Source organism: Mustela erminea, chromosome 5 (genome assembly GCF_009829155.1).
Source record: "Mustela erminea isolate mMusErm1 chromosome 5, mMusErm1.Pri, whole genome shotgun sequence".
NCBI lineage: Eukaryota > Metazoa > Chordata > Mammalia > Carnivora > Mustelidae > Mustela > Mustela erminea.
Genome location: NC_045618.1, coordinates 81,279,292 through 81,299,258, shown reverse-complemented (window position 1 = coordinate 81,299,258; position 19,967 = coordinate 81,279,292). Strand labels below are relative to the sequence as shown.

The 19,967-nt window shown below is 37.2% G+C and overlaps 1 long non-coding RNA gene across 1 annotated transcript in view; it reads right to left on the bottom strand.

The window, feature by feature from the left end:
- LOC116589995 overlaps positions 1–18,935 on the bottom strand; it is a 113,586-nt gene extending 94,651 nt beyond the window's left edge. The window contains exons 1-2 of the long non-coding RNA XR_004285470.1: positions 18,855–18,935; positions 9,200–9,410 (exon numbers count right to left, since the gene is read on the bottom strand). This is a non-coding gene — a long non-coding RNA (uncharacterized LOC116589995). The remainder of the gene's footprint in view (positions 1–9,199; positions 9,411–18,854) is intronic.
- Positions 18,936–19,967: the final 1,032 nt, after the last annotated feature.

Sequence of the window (19,967 nt, the reverse complement as noted above, 5' to 3'; positions counted from 1 at the left end):
CTGGTTCTTTTTTTTTTTTTTTAATCACTCTGTTAAGGATCTCACTGATATCCACCACTCTTTTCTCAAGTCCAGTGAGTATCTTTATGATCATTACTTTAAATTCTCTATCAGGCATATTATTTATACATTTTTTTGCATAGGTCTCTTGCTGTAGTTTTGTCTTGTTCTTTCATTTGGGACATGTTCCTCTGTCTCTTAATTTTGCTTAACTCTCTATCTGTTGCTATCTGTTAAGAAGGTCAGCTATAGGGGGGCCTGGGTCTCTCAGTGGGTTAAAGCCTCTGCCTTCGGCTCAGGTCATGATCTCAGGGTCCTGGGATCGAGCTCCACATCAGGCTCTCTGCTCAGTGGGGAGCCTGCTTCCCTTCCTCTCTCTCTGCCTGCCTCTGTGCCTACTTGTGATCTCTGTCTGTCAAATAAATAAGTAAAACCTTAAAAAAAAAAAAAGAAGGTCAGCTGTATCTCCTGCTCTTGAAAGTAATGGCCTTATGAAGATGAGGTCCTTTGTGCCCTGTAGTGTAGTGTCCCTTGTTCAGGAGAACCTGGCATTTCAGGCGATGTCTCCTGCATGTGTTGTGTGCACACTGCTGTTGTGCCCTGGCCACATTCTCCTTCGGTCCAATTGTTTGCAGAGGTTCTCTTTGATAATTATGGGCAGTGTTTGGTCCCTGGATGGGGTAGGGCATGCAATTTTAACAAGGTGTGCCTCAGGCTTCTATAGGGCCAGCTGTCTCCACCACCAGTGGGACTGAGGCTTCACAAAGCATGCAGGTCAGGAGACAAGGTGTTAGCAAGCTTTGCACAGGTCTTCTGGGCCCACAACACTGGGATTGAGGCAAAAGTGACCAGAAAGGGTGTATCTGCCAAAGTGTGAGGGGGTAGGGCCAGGTGTAAGAAAGTTAGTGAATGCCAGTTCAGCACTGGTTCCTGCAGGTGGCCATGTGTTTATTCTGAGGGGTAGAGAAGGGAGATTGTGCCTGCCAGTAAATTTGTTCCTGGAGAAGTCCCTTAGCAATCCCTGCCCCTCCATGATGTGCTCTGAAATGAGTAAACTACTCTTCCTCCTATATGTACTAGGTGTTTTTCAAACTACTGCTTCTAGACTGTATCTCCTTTGACTGTTTGTTGTGTTATCTCTCTAGGAGCAGGGACCTGGCTTCCTATCACCCTCTGGGTTCTTCCATATCTGAGTTAATGATTTTTAAAATTCCAGGTTTTAAGTTCTGCTGGTTGTAAGAACTCACACAATTTAGTCCTTCCACTTTCAAAGCCAAATGTTATAGGGACTCAGAGTCCCTATGTGGACCCCCTGGTGTGATAATCTGTTTCTCCCCCCTTTCCATGCTCCTTGCTCTACACTACCCCTCACATCTCTGCCCTTTCTACCTTCTTCAATGAGACTTCTTCTCTATCTTTGGTTGTGGAGTTTGTTCTGCTAGTCTTCAGGTCATTTTCTGGGTTATTTAGACTAATGTGTTATCTAGTTGTAGCCATGGACAAGGTGAGCTTAAGCTCTGGTTACTCTGTCATATTCCCAGACTTGCCCTCAATCCCTTATTATACTTTTGGAATAACAAAATAAGATTTCTTGGAAGATCAAGTCATTTGTGGTGTATGTAAAACATTTCTAACTCTAGCAAACAGGGAAATTAAATGATCTGGCAACTTCAATATAATACATGATATTAACATAAATAACTTTTCTATATTTGTCCTAAATTTGGAAGTATGTATGAAGGACATTATTTAGTTGGCTTAAATAAAACATCTCTACAAAATACACATATTAATCAAATGCTATATATGCTGTGAATATGTTGGTAATACATAATAGTCAACAAATCACTAAAGAGAAATAAAAACAAGAACCAGAACTTGTCCAATAGATAACCCCAAAGTTTAATGCATTAGAAACTGATGCTTCCATGTGAAGGTTCAAATGTCATGCTTTAAGCAAGATAATAACACAGTGGCTTTTCTGGTGAAACCTTTTTCTGCACCTTCATCAGCTTACTTTGCTTATGAAAAGGTTGTCCCCACTTTTGCTTACTTACAAAGAATTTTATTTCTATCTTTTTTTTAATCTCTTGGATTCATCTTTACCTCTCTGATGATAAAGCTGTAGGTTGCCAGGCCAGGTCCTATAGCAGCCAAGAATCAAAGCATCTGGTCTCTTCATAATCACACTGATTCCCTAGATAGCTATATATTTTACTCCAGAAGGAAGAGATTGTTTATATCTGGCTCTCATCCTTCCTTAGTTTGCATTATAACCAGAAAATTATGTATTCTTGAGTTGAACCAGCTCACAAAATAACAAATGAGTAATGATACTTGGCTCTTGTTTTCCTTTTTAATTTTAAAGGACATAATGTGTGTTATCTCAGAGAATGTCAGTTTGCTGATTCAAATTTGACCATGTGGTTGAATCCAGCTGCCCTTTATAACTCTACTTTTTATATATTTCAAATTTCTTTCACATTCCAAATAGCATAAGTGAATGCATTTTCAAGGCCAAAATTGGCATTCCCACTCCGATTTTTGTCGAGAACTATTCCACTCTCAGAATGAGCTTCTTTAGGCCATAACCTTTTTCTTCCCATACTCCAGAACCTTAAAATCTGGGGCATATGGGATCACTACACATTACCTGCCAAGGAGATCGTCTAGCTAAAAATTAATTCAAACGCATGTATTTTTACAGAGTTTCAAAAATGAGCTTTCATTTATTAAATTTCTATAGCACTTTTCTCCAAAGATTCAATGTATCTTAAACACATGTTACAATATACTCTAAAATAGGTGTTTCCAAATTTGGGATTGTATGTGAGAAACTCTGCTAAAGTTATGAATTCCAACTGCAAATTATTGAACGAATGAAAGGAAATTCCCAAAGCATTTAAAAATTATATATATATATATATATATATATATATACACACACACACACACACACACACACATACATGTATATATGTGTGTGTGTATATCTATATCTAAATCTATCTATCTATCTATCTATCTATCTATCTATCTATCTTTTACAGGCTTGTTAGCTCTGTCAGAACTTCTTCCCACAAGAATTGCATGGTTAGGTTTGAAACAGTGAGTACTACCTATAAATACAGCCATTTAACTGTTAGGCAGTTTTCTGCCTAACAGCCATTTTTGTCTAAATGTCAAGTGACAGGCCCAACAGGCCTTGGATGTTTTATAAGGTTGGACTTACAGGGGTTCGGACCTCTTTTGCAGTTAATATGCTATTTCTTTTCTTTTTGCTGTCAGTATTGAAGCAAGATTGAGCACAAGGGAGTTGTCATCAATGAATTCTTGTTCCTTTGATAGCAGAAGGAAAAGAGCATGAGGGTGATGGAACAATTCCTATCCTTCTCTTCTTGGAAGAGGAAAATAAACACATTATAATCTTTAAGTTAGAGGTAATTCAAAAAGTCAGTCATGCAATTTAGAGACAATTTCTCTTTCTTTGCCACTCCTTTAAACTACAACAATAATAAAAGAAACCCCATAATCAGAGAACCAGCTCCGACCTCCCTATCCTAGAAATCCCAAATTGTGGGCTTCGGTTGCATTCTACCCTGTTCTTTTCTTTCCTCTCTTTTTTACTCAGGTGGATTGCTTTCAGTTGGGGCAGTCTTCATTCCACATGAGCTTTGAAATCATATCCTTGGATCTGTATAGAACGGCAGTAGTTCAAAGTATTAGTAGCAGCCTTCCATAGTAATGCTGCCATTAGATCATTATGACTATTCTAAGGTTCTGCCTGTGAGCATGGCATGAATTTTATATTTGGAAATAAAATCCTCCCGGGATACCACAAAGCTGCACGCCAGTCTTGCCCCTTCTTGAAGGCCGTTAGGATTGGCTGCCCTGGCTTGGTCTTGTGTTACGCAGGAATAAGTCCTGCCGTGTTTGTTTCACATAAGAACCCCTTCAATTTGTTTATAATGATTGGAATGATATTATTAGGTGAACAAAGCTACTCAATGGTGACATTTATTAACCAGTCATATCATCTGTGTTTAAATCTCCTATTACATTTCAGGGAAATAGTGTGAACCTAACTCCAGCATAACTTTTCTTTGGGGACCATTGCTTTGTATTGAGTTTGAAATAAAATAGAAGAACATAGAGAGCAGGTTTTATTTCCAGGAGAGCATTTCACTTAAGAGGTTTACACTGAGCCAGATTATGTATATAGGCCCACAGAAATGTAGATGTTGAAACTTTTCAACATAGCACTGGCTAGCTATAGGTCTGTCTGCATGAGTTAGTCAGTATGGTTCATTCCTAAAGAGGAATGTAGGAATTGGAATAAATAGTGCCATTAAAGTAGAATAGAGGTGTAAGGAAATAAATGGAAGAAAACCATGTCTATGAAAATGAAGTCTTCCTCTGCTTGACTTATTTCACTTAGCACAATCCCCTCCAGTTAGGAATAGAGTGGAGGACCATAGAGGACGGGAAGGAAAACTGAATGGAAAGAAATCAGAGAAGGAGACAAACTATGAGACTCTGGACTCTGGGAAACAAAGTGAGGATTGCAGAAGGGGCGGCTGGGTGGATGGGGTAACTGGTTGATGGCTATTAAGGAGGGCATGTGTTGTGATGATCACTGGGTATTATACGCAACTAATGAACTTCTGAACACTACATCAAAAACTAATGATGTATTATATGTCGGCTAGCTGGACATAACAATAAGACAAAAAAAAAAGTGAAGTCTTTTAAGCTGGGAGAGTGATGGATTTCCTATAACACCTCCATGGGGATGAGTGTGCATGTGTGGGATAATGCCCACTCTCTGGGAAGAAGGCATACAGATATCAGTGACTGGGTGAACTACAATGTGGAGAAATTAAAACATGATTGAAGGATGACAGCCTGTTCATGTGAAAGCAAGAAAGGCTGGCATGTATATATGATTTTGAATGATAATGGAATGATATACTTAAAAATTTTATTTTGGAAAATCTTAAATATTATCCAAGAGCAGAAGGAATAGTTTAATGAACCCTCATATACCTACCACTCAACTTCAATAATGAATTCATGGCAATCTTATTTCACCTTTATTTCCCCTCTCCCAAATAATGTTGTACTAGACATCTTTGTACCCATAACTCCTTCTGTATGAATCTATAGAAGGTAAGAAATTAAAAAAATCACAATGGTAACATTATCACACCTATAAAAATAGTAATTCCCTCTATCATCAAATATTCAATCAGGATTCCAATCTCTCTGATTGTCTCATATTTTTTATAGTTGGTTTGTTTAAACCAGAATGTCAATAAGGTCTTCACGTTACCAAAGGATTGCTATATCTCTTAAGAACCTTTTAATCTATAAGTTATATCTCTATTTTTTCCTTGCAGTTTATTCATAAAAATTGGGTCATTTTCTCTGTAGAGCTTCCCACACTTTGGATTTTGTTGATTGCATCTCTCTTTTATTTCCTATGGAATAGTAGTTAGACTAAGAGGCTTGATCTGATTCATGTTTGATTATTTGACAAGAATACTTCATGGGTGGTATGGTACACTTCCATCAAGAGGCACATAATGTGTGGGTTTTATTTTTGGGGATGTAAGCAGCCACTCACGTTTATTGCCCAGATCTATTATTGCATTAAGTATTTGCAACAAGGACTTTTCTTCATTTCTTTGCTAGGAAATGTAGTTTAGTGAGAAACTTTTCCTTAACAACTATTAACAACTTAACAACTCCCTGGAGCAGAGTTCATACAAGAAAGGCAAATTAAATATTTGTTTCTCTTTATTTAGGTGGTCTCCTAATACTCTCTATGATCAATGAAATTTATTTACTCTAGTACCACTATGAAAGCATCATATTTAACATATTTGATCAGTTTTGATCCTTAGCAATTATTATTATTATTACTATTATTATTATTAGATGCTCAAGCTGTCCCACTTTTAGCTGGTGGGAGTTGTTTCAAATTGGTTTCATTCTTTAGCATAGTCGCTTGTGAGAACTATCTTGCCTTTTGACATAACTAGATGTCCCTGTCTCAACTTGTACCTTTCCTACACAAGACCTGGAAAATCAACCATTTCTTTAGGAAGCCTTGGTTCCTTTTAGTGGGAAATGGAAATTAGGAGTGTTCATCACTTTTGGTTTGTAGTTTGTTTGTGGAATGGTTTGCATTAGGGCTTGCCAATATTTCTGAAGTACATGGTGCTTGTTCAGCTCACATCTGTTCAATGGCATTATTTACAATTGAATCAGGACGCTTTGTGTTGTAAGAAACGGAAAATCTGACCCAAGCTAACATGAAAAATAAAGGAATTTTATTTTCTTTGTTTCTTTTTTTATAGCTGAAAAATCCAGAGATAAGATTAGGTTCGAATGAGGCTTCCAGTTTCTTTCTGTCTCTGCTATATACCTTTCTTAACATTGGTTCTATTCTAAGACTTGCTCTCCTCATGGTCCTGAGTGGCTGTCATCCACTCTAGGATTGCATGCTTCCACATTTACACCCAGCAAAAAGCATCTTTGTTTCTTCCTTCCCAGAAATAATTCTGAGATTCACTCTGAATGAAAATTTTTAGTTAGGTCATGTGCTCAAGGCAGAGCCAAAAACTTGTTAGATAGATGGAATGTGCTAATTGGTTTAACCTAGATTACATATTCTACTCCTGGAGTTGGAGATAATAAGAGCTTCTCTGAAACCACTTGAATCTTCAAACAGAAATTGGGACTGTAGGAAAGGAAGGGAGGGAGTAGATACTGGAGAAGGTCCCACAAATATCCATTATTGCAATATAGTATTTTTTTCTTTTTTCTATTCATCTATCATTTCAGCTATTCATGCTACCCTAGGTCCTATTGCAAGCATTCAAGAGACAAAGAGGAGTAAATTATAATTCTTGGTCTTAAGGGATTTGTAGACCAATATAAGTAGGCATCTTATCCTTCCAAAAACTATGAGAGAAAGATACAGAGGGTACATTAGGGTCCAAGGAATGAAGTATCATTTCTATTTGGTCGAGGTCTTTCCAGTGCAAAGATTTCAAGATTCTGTGGTTATTTTATGATAGATTTGTTATTGTCCATGGAGCCTATACTGGAAGACTCAAACACTGAAACATCATAAAAATGCTATTTCTTCTCAATGGTGGATTCATCCAGAAAACTCACATCTCTAGCACAACGTTATCAGGTTTATATTAACTAATCTCTGGAATTCTTTTCTCATATGGCCAGAAGGGATAGGATATTAGTGCTCATGTATCAATGAAAGCAAATTGTGCTGTTAGTGAAAAGTTGCTTAATCTTTCTAAGCTGTTTCAGATATCATCATGACATTATATATTTGTAAGTTAAAAGAAAACCAGAAGCCAAATCCAGGTTTTTACTTTGGACTGACCATGTGATCAGGCATAGAGTTTGGATTATAATATAAAACTTCTCTACCACATGAACTATAAAAAAGCAGAATTTGGTAAGCCAATACTCTTAAATCCCTTCTAGGCAAGTTTCATCTTAAAAAACAAAAGGTGTACCCTGCAGAGAAGTCCCACAGCAAAATATCTGGGTATGAAGGTCACAGTCACAGTGATGAGATCATCAGTTGAAAAATAAATTAAAAATAGCTTGATCCAACTTAGTATAGAAGGTACAACGAGGAAACAATTGATTAATTTAAAGCCAAACACATCTTTAATTTCTTTAATACGATATGAGGCTATAATGATGGTTACCTTTTCTATTTTGTCAGCTGGTGTGAGGTCCAGTAACAAATTACAATAATAACTTACTCTATAAAATACCAACTTAATCTTTTAGATCCATGAAGTGTCACCTAATTATTTTTTTAATCATTAAAGTGACCCATGCATTCCTTTCTCAACCTACTTTTCATCATTAAAATGGTTGGAACTTGTTAATTGGCCATACCTTGCCTTAGCCTCCCATTCCCACTCACTTTTATTAACAATATCTTGGAGACCTATCATACTGTACTGCAGAAAACTTACTGTGGTCAAGTTTGCCCTTGGAAAAGTGTCGGGGGAAAAAAATCAAACAAAGTCAACAATCTTCAACCCAAACCCACCCGTTTGTGCTATTTAATGGGGCGTTCCTGATGTGAGCATCAGTTCTGGCTGAGAGTTGCCACAGAGTACAATTGTTTATGCTGTGCCACAGTGTGGAGCAGACAATACCACACAATCAAAGCCTTCACACTCAAACAGACATCACACTCTGTAATTATATTTGTCTGACAGATTATTATAATTGTACATGGCAGGTAGTGTAAAGCAGCTCCTTTTTACAGCTTAAATAATGTGGCATATTCTGCATACTCTAAATCAACCTTGCAGAAGGTAAATTATGAAAGCTAAATGCATGTTGAATGTTTTTATTTACTCTTTTAGTTAGCATCTTGTGTGGTGCTAGACAGCAAAAGAATATTGCCTTATTTTGCCTGGTAGTATTTCATTTAACACTTTGTTGTGCAAAGTTCCTTTCTGGATGGCAACTTTTTTTATTTTGCCATACCCAGGACAACTCCGACAATGATTAATTGTAATGTTTTGCCCCACATCCAAATCAACCAAATATGCCACATCACCAAGAAGATAAAATTCATTTCTTAAAAAAAAAAACAACCCACCTTATTAAAAACTCAATTATATGGTTCTTTTCTGAAAGCCTTTTGAGCTAAGGACAAATCTTTTGGTAAGGCCTTCTAATGTTCACCGTATCTCATTCTCCTTTCCTTCCAAGTATATGAGAGGGTTACATTTCTCTACCATTGTGCAATTAGATGGGGCCATGTTGACTAGCTTTTGCAATTGGTTGTGGGTGGAAGTGATACATGTCATTTCTAATATTGATATGTGCTTAGCAATGTGTGAGACACTCCAGTGCCCTCTTACCGTGCTGGTGACTGAAGAGTCTATATGTTCCAGAAGAAGTGGCTGTTAGAAGGTAGTGTCTTTGTCAGCCTTACTCCCTGAGTAACTGAAGTTGAGCCTCTGCTAAATTAATTAGTTGATTTAGCTTACCCTGACTGATACACGATTCTTCAATATTTGATTTGTCTATGTTGGCCACATTTTACATTAGATATATTATATCCATCTGTCATAGTTTTTATACTATGATTCTACTGTTCCAAAAATATATATGATAAAGTAATAAAAGTTACCTTATCCTGAGGACTTGACAAGTTCTGACATGGCATGTTCTTTACATACTCTTATGTAATCCTCATAAAAATTTACAAGATGAGATCAGTCAGGTTAAAGCAGATAATTGATTTCCCAAGTCCTCACAGAAGCACTGTTCAATCTGTCCTCTCTAGCTTCAAAATCTATAGATGTTCCATTTCACTATAGGGTCTCATGTTATTTTTTCCCCTGAAATTTAAAAAAAAAGAAAAATAAAGATATTTATATTTTCCAACATCTTACAGTGTTCTATTTATTTATTGCCTGGATTGATGTATGGGGTTAGGTGCTGCATAAGGCAAATCTTAAATAGCAAAGCACTATCTTCAGAAACTATTATTCTAAAAGGACATGAAACAGATATAAATTCATTCAAATAAAATGCCTATTGTTGGGGCACTTGGGTGGCTCAGTTGGTTAAGCATCTGACTTGTGATTTCAGCTTAGGTCATAATGTCAGGGTTCTGGGATTGAGCCCTGTGTTGGGCTCTGTGCCCCGCATGGAGTCTGCTTGTCTTCCCTCTGCTCATGCTCTCTCTGTCTCTGTCTCTTTCTCTAAAATAAATAAATGGAGTCTAAAAAAAAAAAAGTGGCTGATGTTTTAGACACTCAATACAACTGTGAAATTTTATCAGGTATGTCCATGAAGTTCTTGGATGTACTCTTAGGATTGTCAGTTTCATGTGTTTATATCTAGGTATTACAGTACATAGCATGTTGCATGTTCTAACCCATTCATGACAGTTGTTGCTACTGAAGCCTCTTCAATATTTTCCTAAAGACAACATTTTCTAATATTTTCTAAATTTTCCCATTGTTCCAGTTTTCAGAGTATAACACTCATTGAGGAGTTTTTAAAAACCAATTTGTTTCTTACTAATTCACATAGACTTCCTTATTCCAATTTGTTTCTGAAATACACATCAAAGTATAAAAAACATCTTGCTCTGCTTATTTATTTCACTGCTTACTTATTTCCAATCTGTACCATTTTATATGAAGCTTCCCTAAACTGCCAAGTTCTCTTCTATGGGTCCCTGTCCCTGGCCTCAAATGATTAGATTACTGGAAGATCTTTAATTTAAGGGGAGTTAGTGCATAGGCAGCTAGTCATAGGTGATTTTGCATGCCTAGAAAGATGATCTTGGTCAATCAGATTCATTTCCTAGAACTGAAGATTAGGAAATTAAAAAACTAACCTAGTATCACACTTGATCTTAGCCAAAAGGCTGAGAAGCGATAAAACTAACCTAGTATCAATGGTAACAAAAGTGGCAGTATTTTTCTGACTCCCTGATTTTTTTTGACAAGCAAGTATTATAAACTTTATCATCTGGGAACTTCCTGCAATGTGAGAATTACCAAAGTAACATAAAATCAGGGTAGGGATGTTCTTATTAAGAGAAGGAAGCTTTAAGGCAGAGCAAAAATACTCCATGGAAGATAAAGCAACAACTCAATGTTCTGTGAAGTATTAGATCCCTTAGTGAAGATAATCTCTATTGCTCTGAATCATGGAATCCATGAAAATATTACCAGAACCAGAAAAATTACCTAGAAAGTGGGGCAGGAAAGAACTTGATCTTAATACTTGGATCTACAACTTTTAGTAGAAAATGAGCAGCTTGGTAGCATGCAGTTATACTTATAGTCAGTAATTGTTTAAATAGTTTAGAAATGTGACCTTTACCTAACTATGAGATTAAATAATTCAGAGAAAAAGAAGTCTAGCATTGTTAGAAATTATGGACTGCTACCTTTTACATGCGCTTGATTCAAACGTCTTTATTACCTGCTTTAAAAAAATTGTTCAGTTAGAGAAAAGTCAACAATTGCTTACATTTAATTTGATAAGTCACCAAAGAAACTTTGATATTGAAAGGTATGGGGGAATTGTACTAGATTGAGAGCCAGAAATCAGGATTTGGGGCTCCCTCAGCTCTGCCTAACTTTCAGTGTGGCCTTAATAGTCATTCATTCCTTATTTCATGTATTCATTTAATTATCTATCTACAACCAGGATGTTTGGATTTGAATACCATCCCTGTCACTTACTAACTGTGGGATCTCAGGCATATTATTATTTAATCTCCATTTCCTTATTTGTAAATGAGGATAACACTACCTACCTCATAGGTTTGTTGTATTAACTACATAATATACTTACAGCAGTACCTGACATACAATAAGGTCTAGTAAGGACTGAGACTAGGGTGAGGCAAGAGAGGTACCTAAAGGGCAAAATGTAAGGAAGTGCTTGCACAACCCTGAAAGAGCAAGCCTCCTCAAATTTTGCCTTGCACCCCTCCATCTTATTCTAGTCCTCATCCTAGGTTAAGCTATTATTGTTTGTTCATTTGTGTATACTTTCTCGTGGAAAGGTGTAAGGAGAGTTTTGGTAGGCACACAAAAATGGGGATATTTAGAATTCCTACTCCATCAATTTTTGTGAGGACTACATGAGATAATTCACATAAAGAGCTTAGCATAGTATCTGGAATGTAATAAATACTAAATAAATGTGAGCTTTAAAAAGAGAAAGGTGATGGACTTGGTAACCTCTAACATTGTCTTCTACCTCTAAAAATCTGTATTCTAAAGACCTAGCTAGTTAAAGTGTTGTAATTATTGATAGCTGCTTTCGAGAAAGGTGGCACCAACATTTAGCAGTGTAACTCTGTGGGGGTGGGATCATTACAGAATAAAGAGAAAACATGTTCTTAGTCTTTAGGGGCTCACAATCAGGCTGAAAAAAGGCAGGTGAATAAGTAAAACATATTCTCATACATATGTAACAACACTATCTATATCCAAATACACATTCCATGGGGAATGGCATGCTGTTGAGATGGAACTCTTTGGAAAGCTGCTTTATCTTCCAATCAGTCAGGAAAGATTTTGAGAAAGAGGCCAGCTTTGAGTGTTCTTTGAAGTGTTCACTAGAAGAGGGTCATTATTTAGTCTGATGGAAGTTTGGGAAGGTGTTAGAAGGATGGCAGATAGAATGGGTAAATTTTTAGGTTATAGCTGAATCACTGAAGAAATGAGAAGGTAAAGGTAGACATATTAAAAAGTGAAATGATGGGATAAAGGAACATTGTTTAGCCTGAGGATATGCAAGAGAGATATTGGATGATCTTGATGGGCAGGCCCTAAAACTTACTGTGGAGGTGATGGGACCCTTAAAAGTTTGTTAATGCTCATTTGCCCATCTCACCTATCAAGATGAGCCTCTTACATAATTGATTATCTATTGGCTGTTATCTAAGGGCCACAGAAAGTACAGAACTGCTGAAAATCCCTGTTAATTTGGCCCAGATTGGTATAGATTATATTTCTGTCAAGAGAAATTTGTTATAGGAGGCCTGGGGGGTCTTCCTTGGTTAAGCATCTGCCTTCAGCTCAGATCATGATTCCAGGGTCCTGAGATGAGTCCCACATCAGGCTCCCTGCTCAAGATGCCTGCTTCTCCCCTCTGCCTATCACTCTGCCTGGTTGTGCTCACTCTCTCTGTCAAATAAATAAAATCTTTAAAAAAAAAAAAAAGAGAGAGATTTGTTAGACCTTCTTGTTATTAGTTAATTGGTCAACAAGTGATAAAGGCCCACATGCCACTCAAAAGTAGAACAACATCTTTATATAACATAAATTAAGTATTGCCTCTGATATTTGTGGAAAATATAGGAAAAACATAAACATTTCCTAGTGGCTTTGACTTTGAAGTAAAGACATACCCAATGTAGATGCTTAAATATTTCTCCAGTGGCATGCAGCATAGTACATGTTATACAGTAGGTACCTAATAAGTACTTGTTGAATGAATCAGTAGATAAAAGAGAATTGTCTTTGGATTAGGTGGAAGTAATTGTGCAATGTTTCTTAAGTGTGTATATTATTTCATATATTTATTCTAAGGATGATGTTGCAGAAACAAATATATATGAAGTACACATTATGGAATTATAGAAGTAAAATGTTAATTGATGCAGATGTAATTATTTTTGACAAGTTTTCAGATAAAAGGGTTGTTTTGTGTAATATATCCTTAAGATTAAATGGAAGTCAACAGAAAAGTCTAAGTCACTAAATTCACAAGAGTTAAAGCCTTTTAGAGCTATAAAATGTCTTATGAGGAGTGCAGATGGAGGCTTTGATATTAAAAAAGAACTTGCTATAAGTTCATTACCATCTTAATTGGGTTGTGGAGGCAACCCAGATATCCCACCATAGGCAACACAGTATTCCTTGATGGAATACTACACAGCTATTAATGTGTTATTGAAGTTGGAGAGTATTTAACCACATGGAAAGATATTAACAAAGCATTAAGTGGAAAGAAAAACACCAACTTAAAAATCAGTTTGTGTCAGATTAACCTATTCAAACATGCACAGAAGAAGCCTGGAATAATAAGATCTAAAATCAGCAAGGATCATTTCTGAGAGAGAGAATCACTGATTTCTTTCTTCCATGCTTATGTGTTTTTTTAATCTAAAGAAAATGATATGTATTTTTAAATAGTTATTAAATTATTTCTTCAAATAAAGAAGAGGCCAAAATGATCTGCAAAAACTGGGGACACTACTTTTTCTTTGTTTCGATATTGAACTCAATGTCAAAATCCAGCTGCCTCTGACCTTGAATTTACTTATGCCAATGAGTCTCCCTTTTGCTTGTTGCATGGATTTAATGTCTCCTATTTTAATACAGCCACATCCTACCAAGTCCTAAATTTTACTTCAAAAAATAGATTTATGAACTAGATGACACACTTGCTTTTTGGTACCTGAGCTTACTTCTGGCTACCATGAATATTCAGGAGTATCAAGCATAGTGGCTCCACTCTGCCCCATAAACTTCAATAGAGTAAAGGCAGTTTCTGGAGTGATAATGGCATATGGTCTGTGAGGACAAGTATGTTTGCTGATGAAAGGAATAAAGATAGAGAGTCAGAGAAGACTATTATCTGGGTCCATTTCCGAACTGACCAGGGCCTGTAGAAAGGTCAAATTAGGCTGCTTAGCATTTTAAAGAAAATGATTTGATTTGTTTGCTTAATACAGTGTAAGTACCTCTGTCAACACATATAGTGTTTTAACATTATGAGCTTATTAAAATAGTAAATCTGTGGAGAACATCAAATCTTCACACAATTATGCTTGAACCTAATGTACAAGTGAAAATAGGCAATGGTAATAACATCATACAACACTGGAGACAATTTCTCAGCCTGCAGGTACAAAAAATGTTACTGATTGCCTGAGCTTTGTGCCAGCTCCTTTTTATCTGTCTGCTTGCTGTTTTTCATTCAAATTATAACACCTTTTCCTACAAGATAAATTAACAGGTTTTTTCCCCCCGAGTTTTAAGTTTAGATCCTTCGAAAAGCTTAACATAAAGTAGAGTCATTAGGCTTTGGTAAGAGGCCAAATTTAGGCAAAGCAGATACAAAAATACTTCATGTAAAATAAAAATTCAAATATGGGATGCATGCATGGAGCTGCCTGATTGCTGTATTTATGAGGGCCTGCAGGTTTGTTTTAATTTCTTCCTGCATTCATGAATCCTTGTTTTTATTTTTTTGCCATCCTTTCTCTTACTGTAGGGGGTTTGTATTTGGCTTTCATTTCCCCTTCCTGGTCCTCTTTTAATGAGGAAATTAATTTTTCTTATCATTCATTAGAAGATTTGTTTTGAAAGGTAAAAAGTGTCCTCTATTCTTTAGTAATCATTAATTTATTAAGGCCGAGTTCCACCTTGACTGTAAAGAGGTGTAAGTGAGCATCTTGGTTGGGAGGTATAGAATGGAGAGTGTGAGAGAGGAAAGATGGTAGATAATGACAATCTGGAGCCCAAAGCTCCTCATTTCAGAGACAGCCATGACTTTTAAGTAGGCATTGTCCTTAAAATGTATCCAGGCTGGGGAAAAGTTGTGAGATAAATGGTATCCCAGGTGGAGGACATTTCAGTATGTTTCCTTGACATCTTAGTTGAATGTGTTATTTTCCTAAGGTTCTGAGACATACATTTGTGAATCAACACCTACTATTAAGTATCTACTAAGTGCAATCACTTAGTTTGTATATATAAAAGCAAGGAGCACGCAGGGTCCAGATTTTAAGATGTTTCTAATCCAGACATGTTAATACCATCCCATTATATAAGACTTTACAGACTTAGTCATTAGACTTTTAAATTAATCCTAAAAAGCAGATAAAATGATTTCCAACTTATACATGATAAGAGTGGGTCTCAGAAATGGTAAGGATCACACAACTAGTAAGTGGCAGAGCTGGGACCTGATATCAAATCACGTGATTTTTTAAAAAATTCAATTTAATTTTTTTTTTTTTAAGTGTAATCACCTGATTTTCAATCCACCTAGCTTACTGGTTCTCACTGGGGAGGGGGTGGGAATTTGAAACACTGAGGGAATATTTAAAAATGCTTATTGCTGGTGCCTTTACATGTTCTGGCATAAACTCTTTGGGTTTAGATAACTACCCTCTCCTCTAGATGGTCTTAGACAACTGAAGAAGGCAAAGTGACGTGGAAGGACAGCCTCAAAAATATAAATATTTAAATATATATACGCATTTCTTTTCAGATGTTTTTGATATTCCTGCTCAACACAATTGCCCAACCAACAACTGCATGAGAAGAAATAATAATAGAAGGCAGGGTACAGTAAATGCCACTTGGGTAATGACAATAAGAATGTTGTGATTTCAGAGACCAGAAATACAATTTCTAACTCAGGTGGTCAGGAAAGTCTTTTAGAACAAATCAGGCCTTAAAGGTGAGTAAGAGGAATGTATGACTCAGGAAGTTCCCGAGGCTAAATACTGAGAGAAGCTCAACCATATTTTTCTTCGGAGTGCCACCACTTGCTAGCTGTTCAACATTAGGCAAGTTTGACAATCTGAGGTTCATTTTTCTCACCTATAAAATGGGGATAATAACCAGCTCACTGGGATGCTGTGAGGAGTAAATGAGAAAATAGGTCTTGATTCCTGGTATAGTGCCTGCTCAACATTCTGCTCAACAAAGTGGCATTCCCCACCCTTCTCAAAGTTCTAAACAAAGTTTCTCAAATTCTTGGAAAATTTTATACTTTTTGCCACCTTAGCAGCGATAATCGTGTTTCCTCATCTGTGGAGTCTGTCTGTCCTAAAAATCCTCTTTTAGAAGTTACATCCTCTAAGAAGTCTCAGGGTTTCTCTCCCTGGCATGTGATTCCGTCCTTTCTGAATTCTCTTAGAGGACTCCTCACTTCTGCTCTTCCCCTCATTTCACATTGTCTAGTGGTGCCTTATGCCTTATCTGCCTCCTGTTCGAAAAGTTATCTTTATATTGCTGCAATATCTAGCACAGGACCCTATTTTATTATTTTCTGAACAAATTTGGGCAAACTGGATGCGAAAGCCTTCATGTTCCCTTTGATTCTGGTGTGATAGGCCTGGACCCTAAATTAGTTCCTTGAGCTGGGGACTTGCTTCAATCACTTGGGATTTTTCTCTAATCTGTAACAGTTACACTAATCGGATTTAAAACTGACTGAACACTTTTATTATAGCTTGCCAGAGGTATGCATTAAAATTTAACACTGTTTCCTCTTTGAACAGAAAGAAAGTACTTATGGTGTGATTATATAGGATTAGAATTTTTCATTAAAAAGGGTTTTAAACACTTCGGCAAGTAGAAGGCAGAAACCTATTTAATGAGTTTTTAAAGGTAGTGAAAGTAAGCAAAGTTTAACAGAACCGTTTTTCCTCCCCTCACAAAAAGCTTCTCTTTCACCTCAATTTATCAGGCCATGCACAAATCATGGCCTGATGACTTGTAAAGGACTGCCATTTGCACACAGCAACAGAAGACTAAGCCTGTTATAAAACGAAGGAGAGATTATAGAGAAATCTAAGAGCAGATCAGAATGCTTCACAGCCTCAAGTTTGGAGAATTATCTGAATTATAACTAAGGTGATACTATAGACTCCACGCTTAACTGAGGAATTATGTTATGGTTTGTGATATCCTAATAAACTTACAGCCTAGATTCCTGAAGAAAGCCAAAAAGATCTGAGACTTTGAAGGTGGTAATTGAGATGTGGCGTTGTCTTGTCTGTGTGGCTCACAGTGGCGATGGGTGCATGGGGCTTATCCTGTGTGGCTTGGTATTTATGGAGGTTGGCAGATGTGGTGCCATTTAATACTACCCCCATCACCACATGCAAATGCAGAAGCCACAGAATACAAAGCCCAGGCCTCTGGAAACAGGAAATCTAGCCAAAATATTTAACCAAGTAATTTTATCACTGCCTTTGAAATGGCTATGGTATGCATTTTAGTTGGGTTCAGGAGCACACATATCTCAAATAAAGGACTTGGGTTGAAATAAATCTACCTCAGATCTGTTTACCCAGCAAGATCTAAAGATTCAATTTTCTAAGCATTTCTGAAATAAGAGTTGTTGGAATTAGAGCAAGGCAGCTCAGTGGCAACAGTTTAAGTTTTCTCTGATGTGAACTCTGATAGGAACAGAGTAGCTATTGGAAATGTTGTGTATACATTCTCATTTATGGCTAATTAGAAGTATTTGTGTGACTGAAGAAGGGGAAATGTGTCATGGGTGTCAGCACATTGCGCTGCACAGTTAATAAGAATTGGCACTAAAGCCACATGTATCATACTTGGAAGCAAACTTTGATGAAGACACAGTTTTAGAATTATTGTGTATACATTCTCATTTATAACTGATTAAAAGTATTTTTAAATCTGATATCTAGGATAGTGACATGAATGTCAGCAAAACGTATATACTAACAGTTATATATCTCAATTAAGAAAAAATAGACCACCAACATGGACTTGCACACTTCTTGAAGAACTGAGATTACCAGGAAACGGGAAAGAGAATCCTTCAGGTCAGACCAGACACCTGGGAGGAGGGGGGTTTGCCCTGTCGCATCAGTATCCAAGTGGAACCTTTGGGGTCGTTTCCTTCCTTTTCTTTCTTTCCTTGTCATCCTCCTCCTTTTCCTTCTTTTTGTTCCTCCCTTCCTCTCTCTAACTCCTTTCTTCCTTTGCTCTCTTTGTTCTTCCTTTTCTTTTCTTTTCTTTCTTTCTTTTTCTTCCGTCCAGGAAGTAGAGGCTGCTTACTTACAGGAGCAGAGTGGCTGCATGTGAGTGGTTACCCAGGCCAGAATAACAGTGAAGCTTATCTTTTTTCCCTGCCTAACTAACGGTGTACTTGAGCCCTCCAGTTATTTTCCTTCTCAGTCAACTATAAAGAAATAATAATAGCTAGTCTTTATTTATCATTTACTATGTGCCAGGTACCATTCTGAAAGCTTTACCTATATTTCCTATTTAATTTTCTTAACAGCCCAATGAAGTAGGTAATATATTATATCCATTTTGCAGAGGGGGAAACTGAAGCCCAAAGAAATGAACTAACCTGTCCAAAGTCACACAACCATAAGTGACAGAGCCAAGATTTGAATATAGTTGTCAGGTCCCAGAGTTTGTACTCTTTACCACTATGCCAAACTGCCTCTCCATATTTTGTTTTTAATCTACAACTACTGAATAACTTAAAACAGGAAAAGTGTGAGGTAGAAAGTAAAAGCCTACCTGAAATCCCATGTTTCAGAGGTGATTATTGTTAGTATATTGGTGACTCTCTCTCTTTCATCTGTTGTAAGCACGTACTCATATTTGTACAGTTTTATCTGAATGGAATAATATGTCACAGACATGGCTTTTAAATAAAGACCTCTTTTTGTTTCACTAACCTCCGCTCTTCTATTCCCATATACACAAACACATTTAAAAAGCTAGCATGTATCCTTTTTAAAGTATATATACATATAGAATTTAAAAATAAATGCTTACGTATACATTTGCAAATAAGGATGTTTATGTACAGATATGGAGCTTTCTGAGGGGCTATTTTTGTTTTGTATTACAAAATGACATCATATCGTAACACTACTCTGCGTCTTCCTTATCTTACGCAACAGTATGTCTTAGAAGTTTCTGATTAAGGAGCGCTGGGGTGGCTCAGTCGGTAAGTCCACTGTTGATTTTGGCTCAGGTCATGATCTCAGGGTCCTGAGACTGAGCTCTGTGGAGTCCACTTGAGATTCTCTCCTTCTGCCCCTCCTCTCACCTGCTCTCTCTCTTTCTCAGAGGAAAAAAAAAAAAAGGCTTCTAATGTCAACTTGATTAGTTTACCTCACTTTTTTGGGGAAGTGGGGAGAAGGCAAGGGAGGGGATAATCTTAATCAGCCTTCACACCCAGGGTGGATCTCAGGACCCTGAGATCATGACCAGGGCCGAAATTAAGAGTGGGAGGCTTAACCGACTGAGTCACCCAGGCACCCCAAATCTCACTCTTTTTGAATGGCTGCATATTATTTCATTGCATGGCCATTTTCCTCCAACAACAAAATTCTGCTGTTAATATATTCCTTCCATAGGTAGAATTTTGGCTGTTTTCTCTCCAACGCAAAGCCGGAGACAAGGACTTGCATGCCTGTTATTCATTAGGGAAGCGATCCAGGCCGGAGTCAGGAGTGCGACCGGGGACAGTGAAACAGAGAAGGTACGAAACTGGGGTTTGTGCCCACGGTGGGCCAGTGGATTCTCCCTGTCTGAGTGGTCTTACCGACAGAGCCTTTAAAACATGGTGGTTATGCTTCGGCCCACATTCCCCACAATCAGGAATCGTTTCTCCGGGGCTAA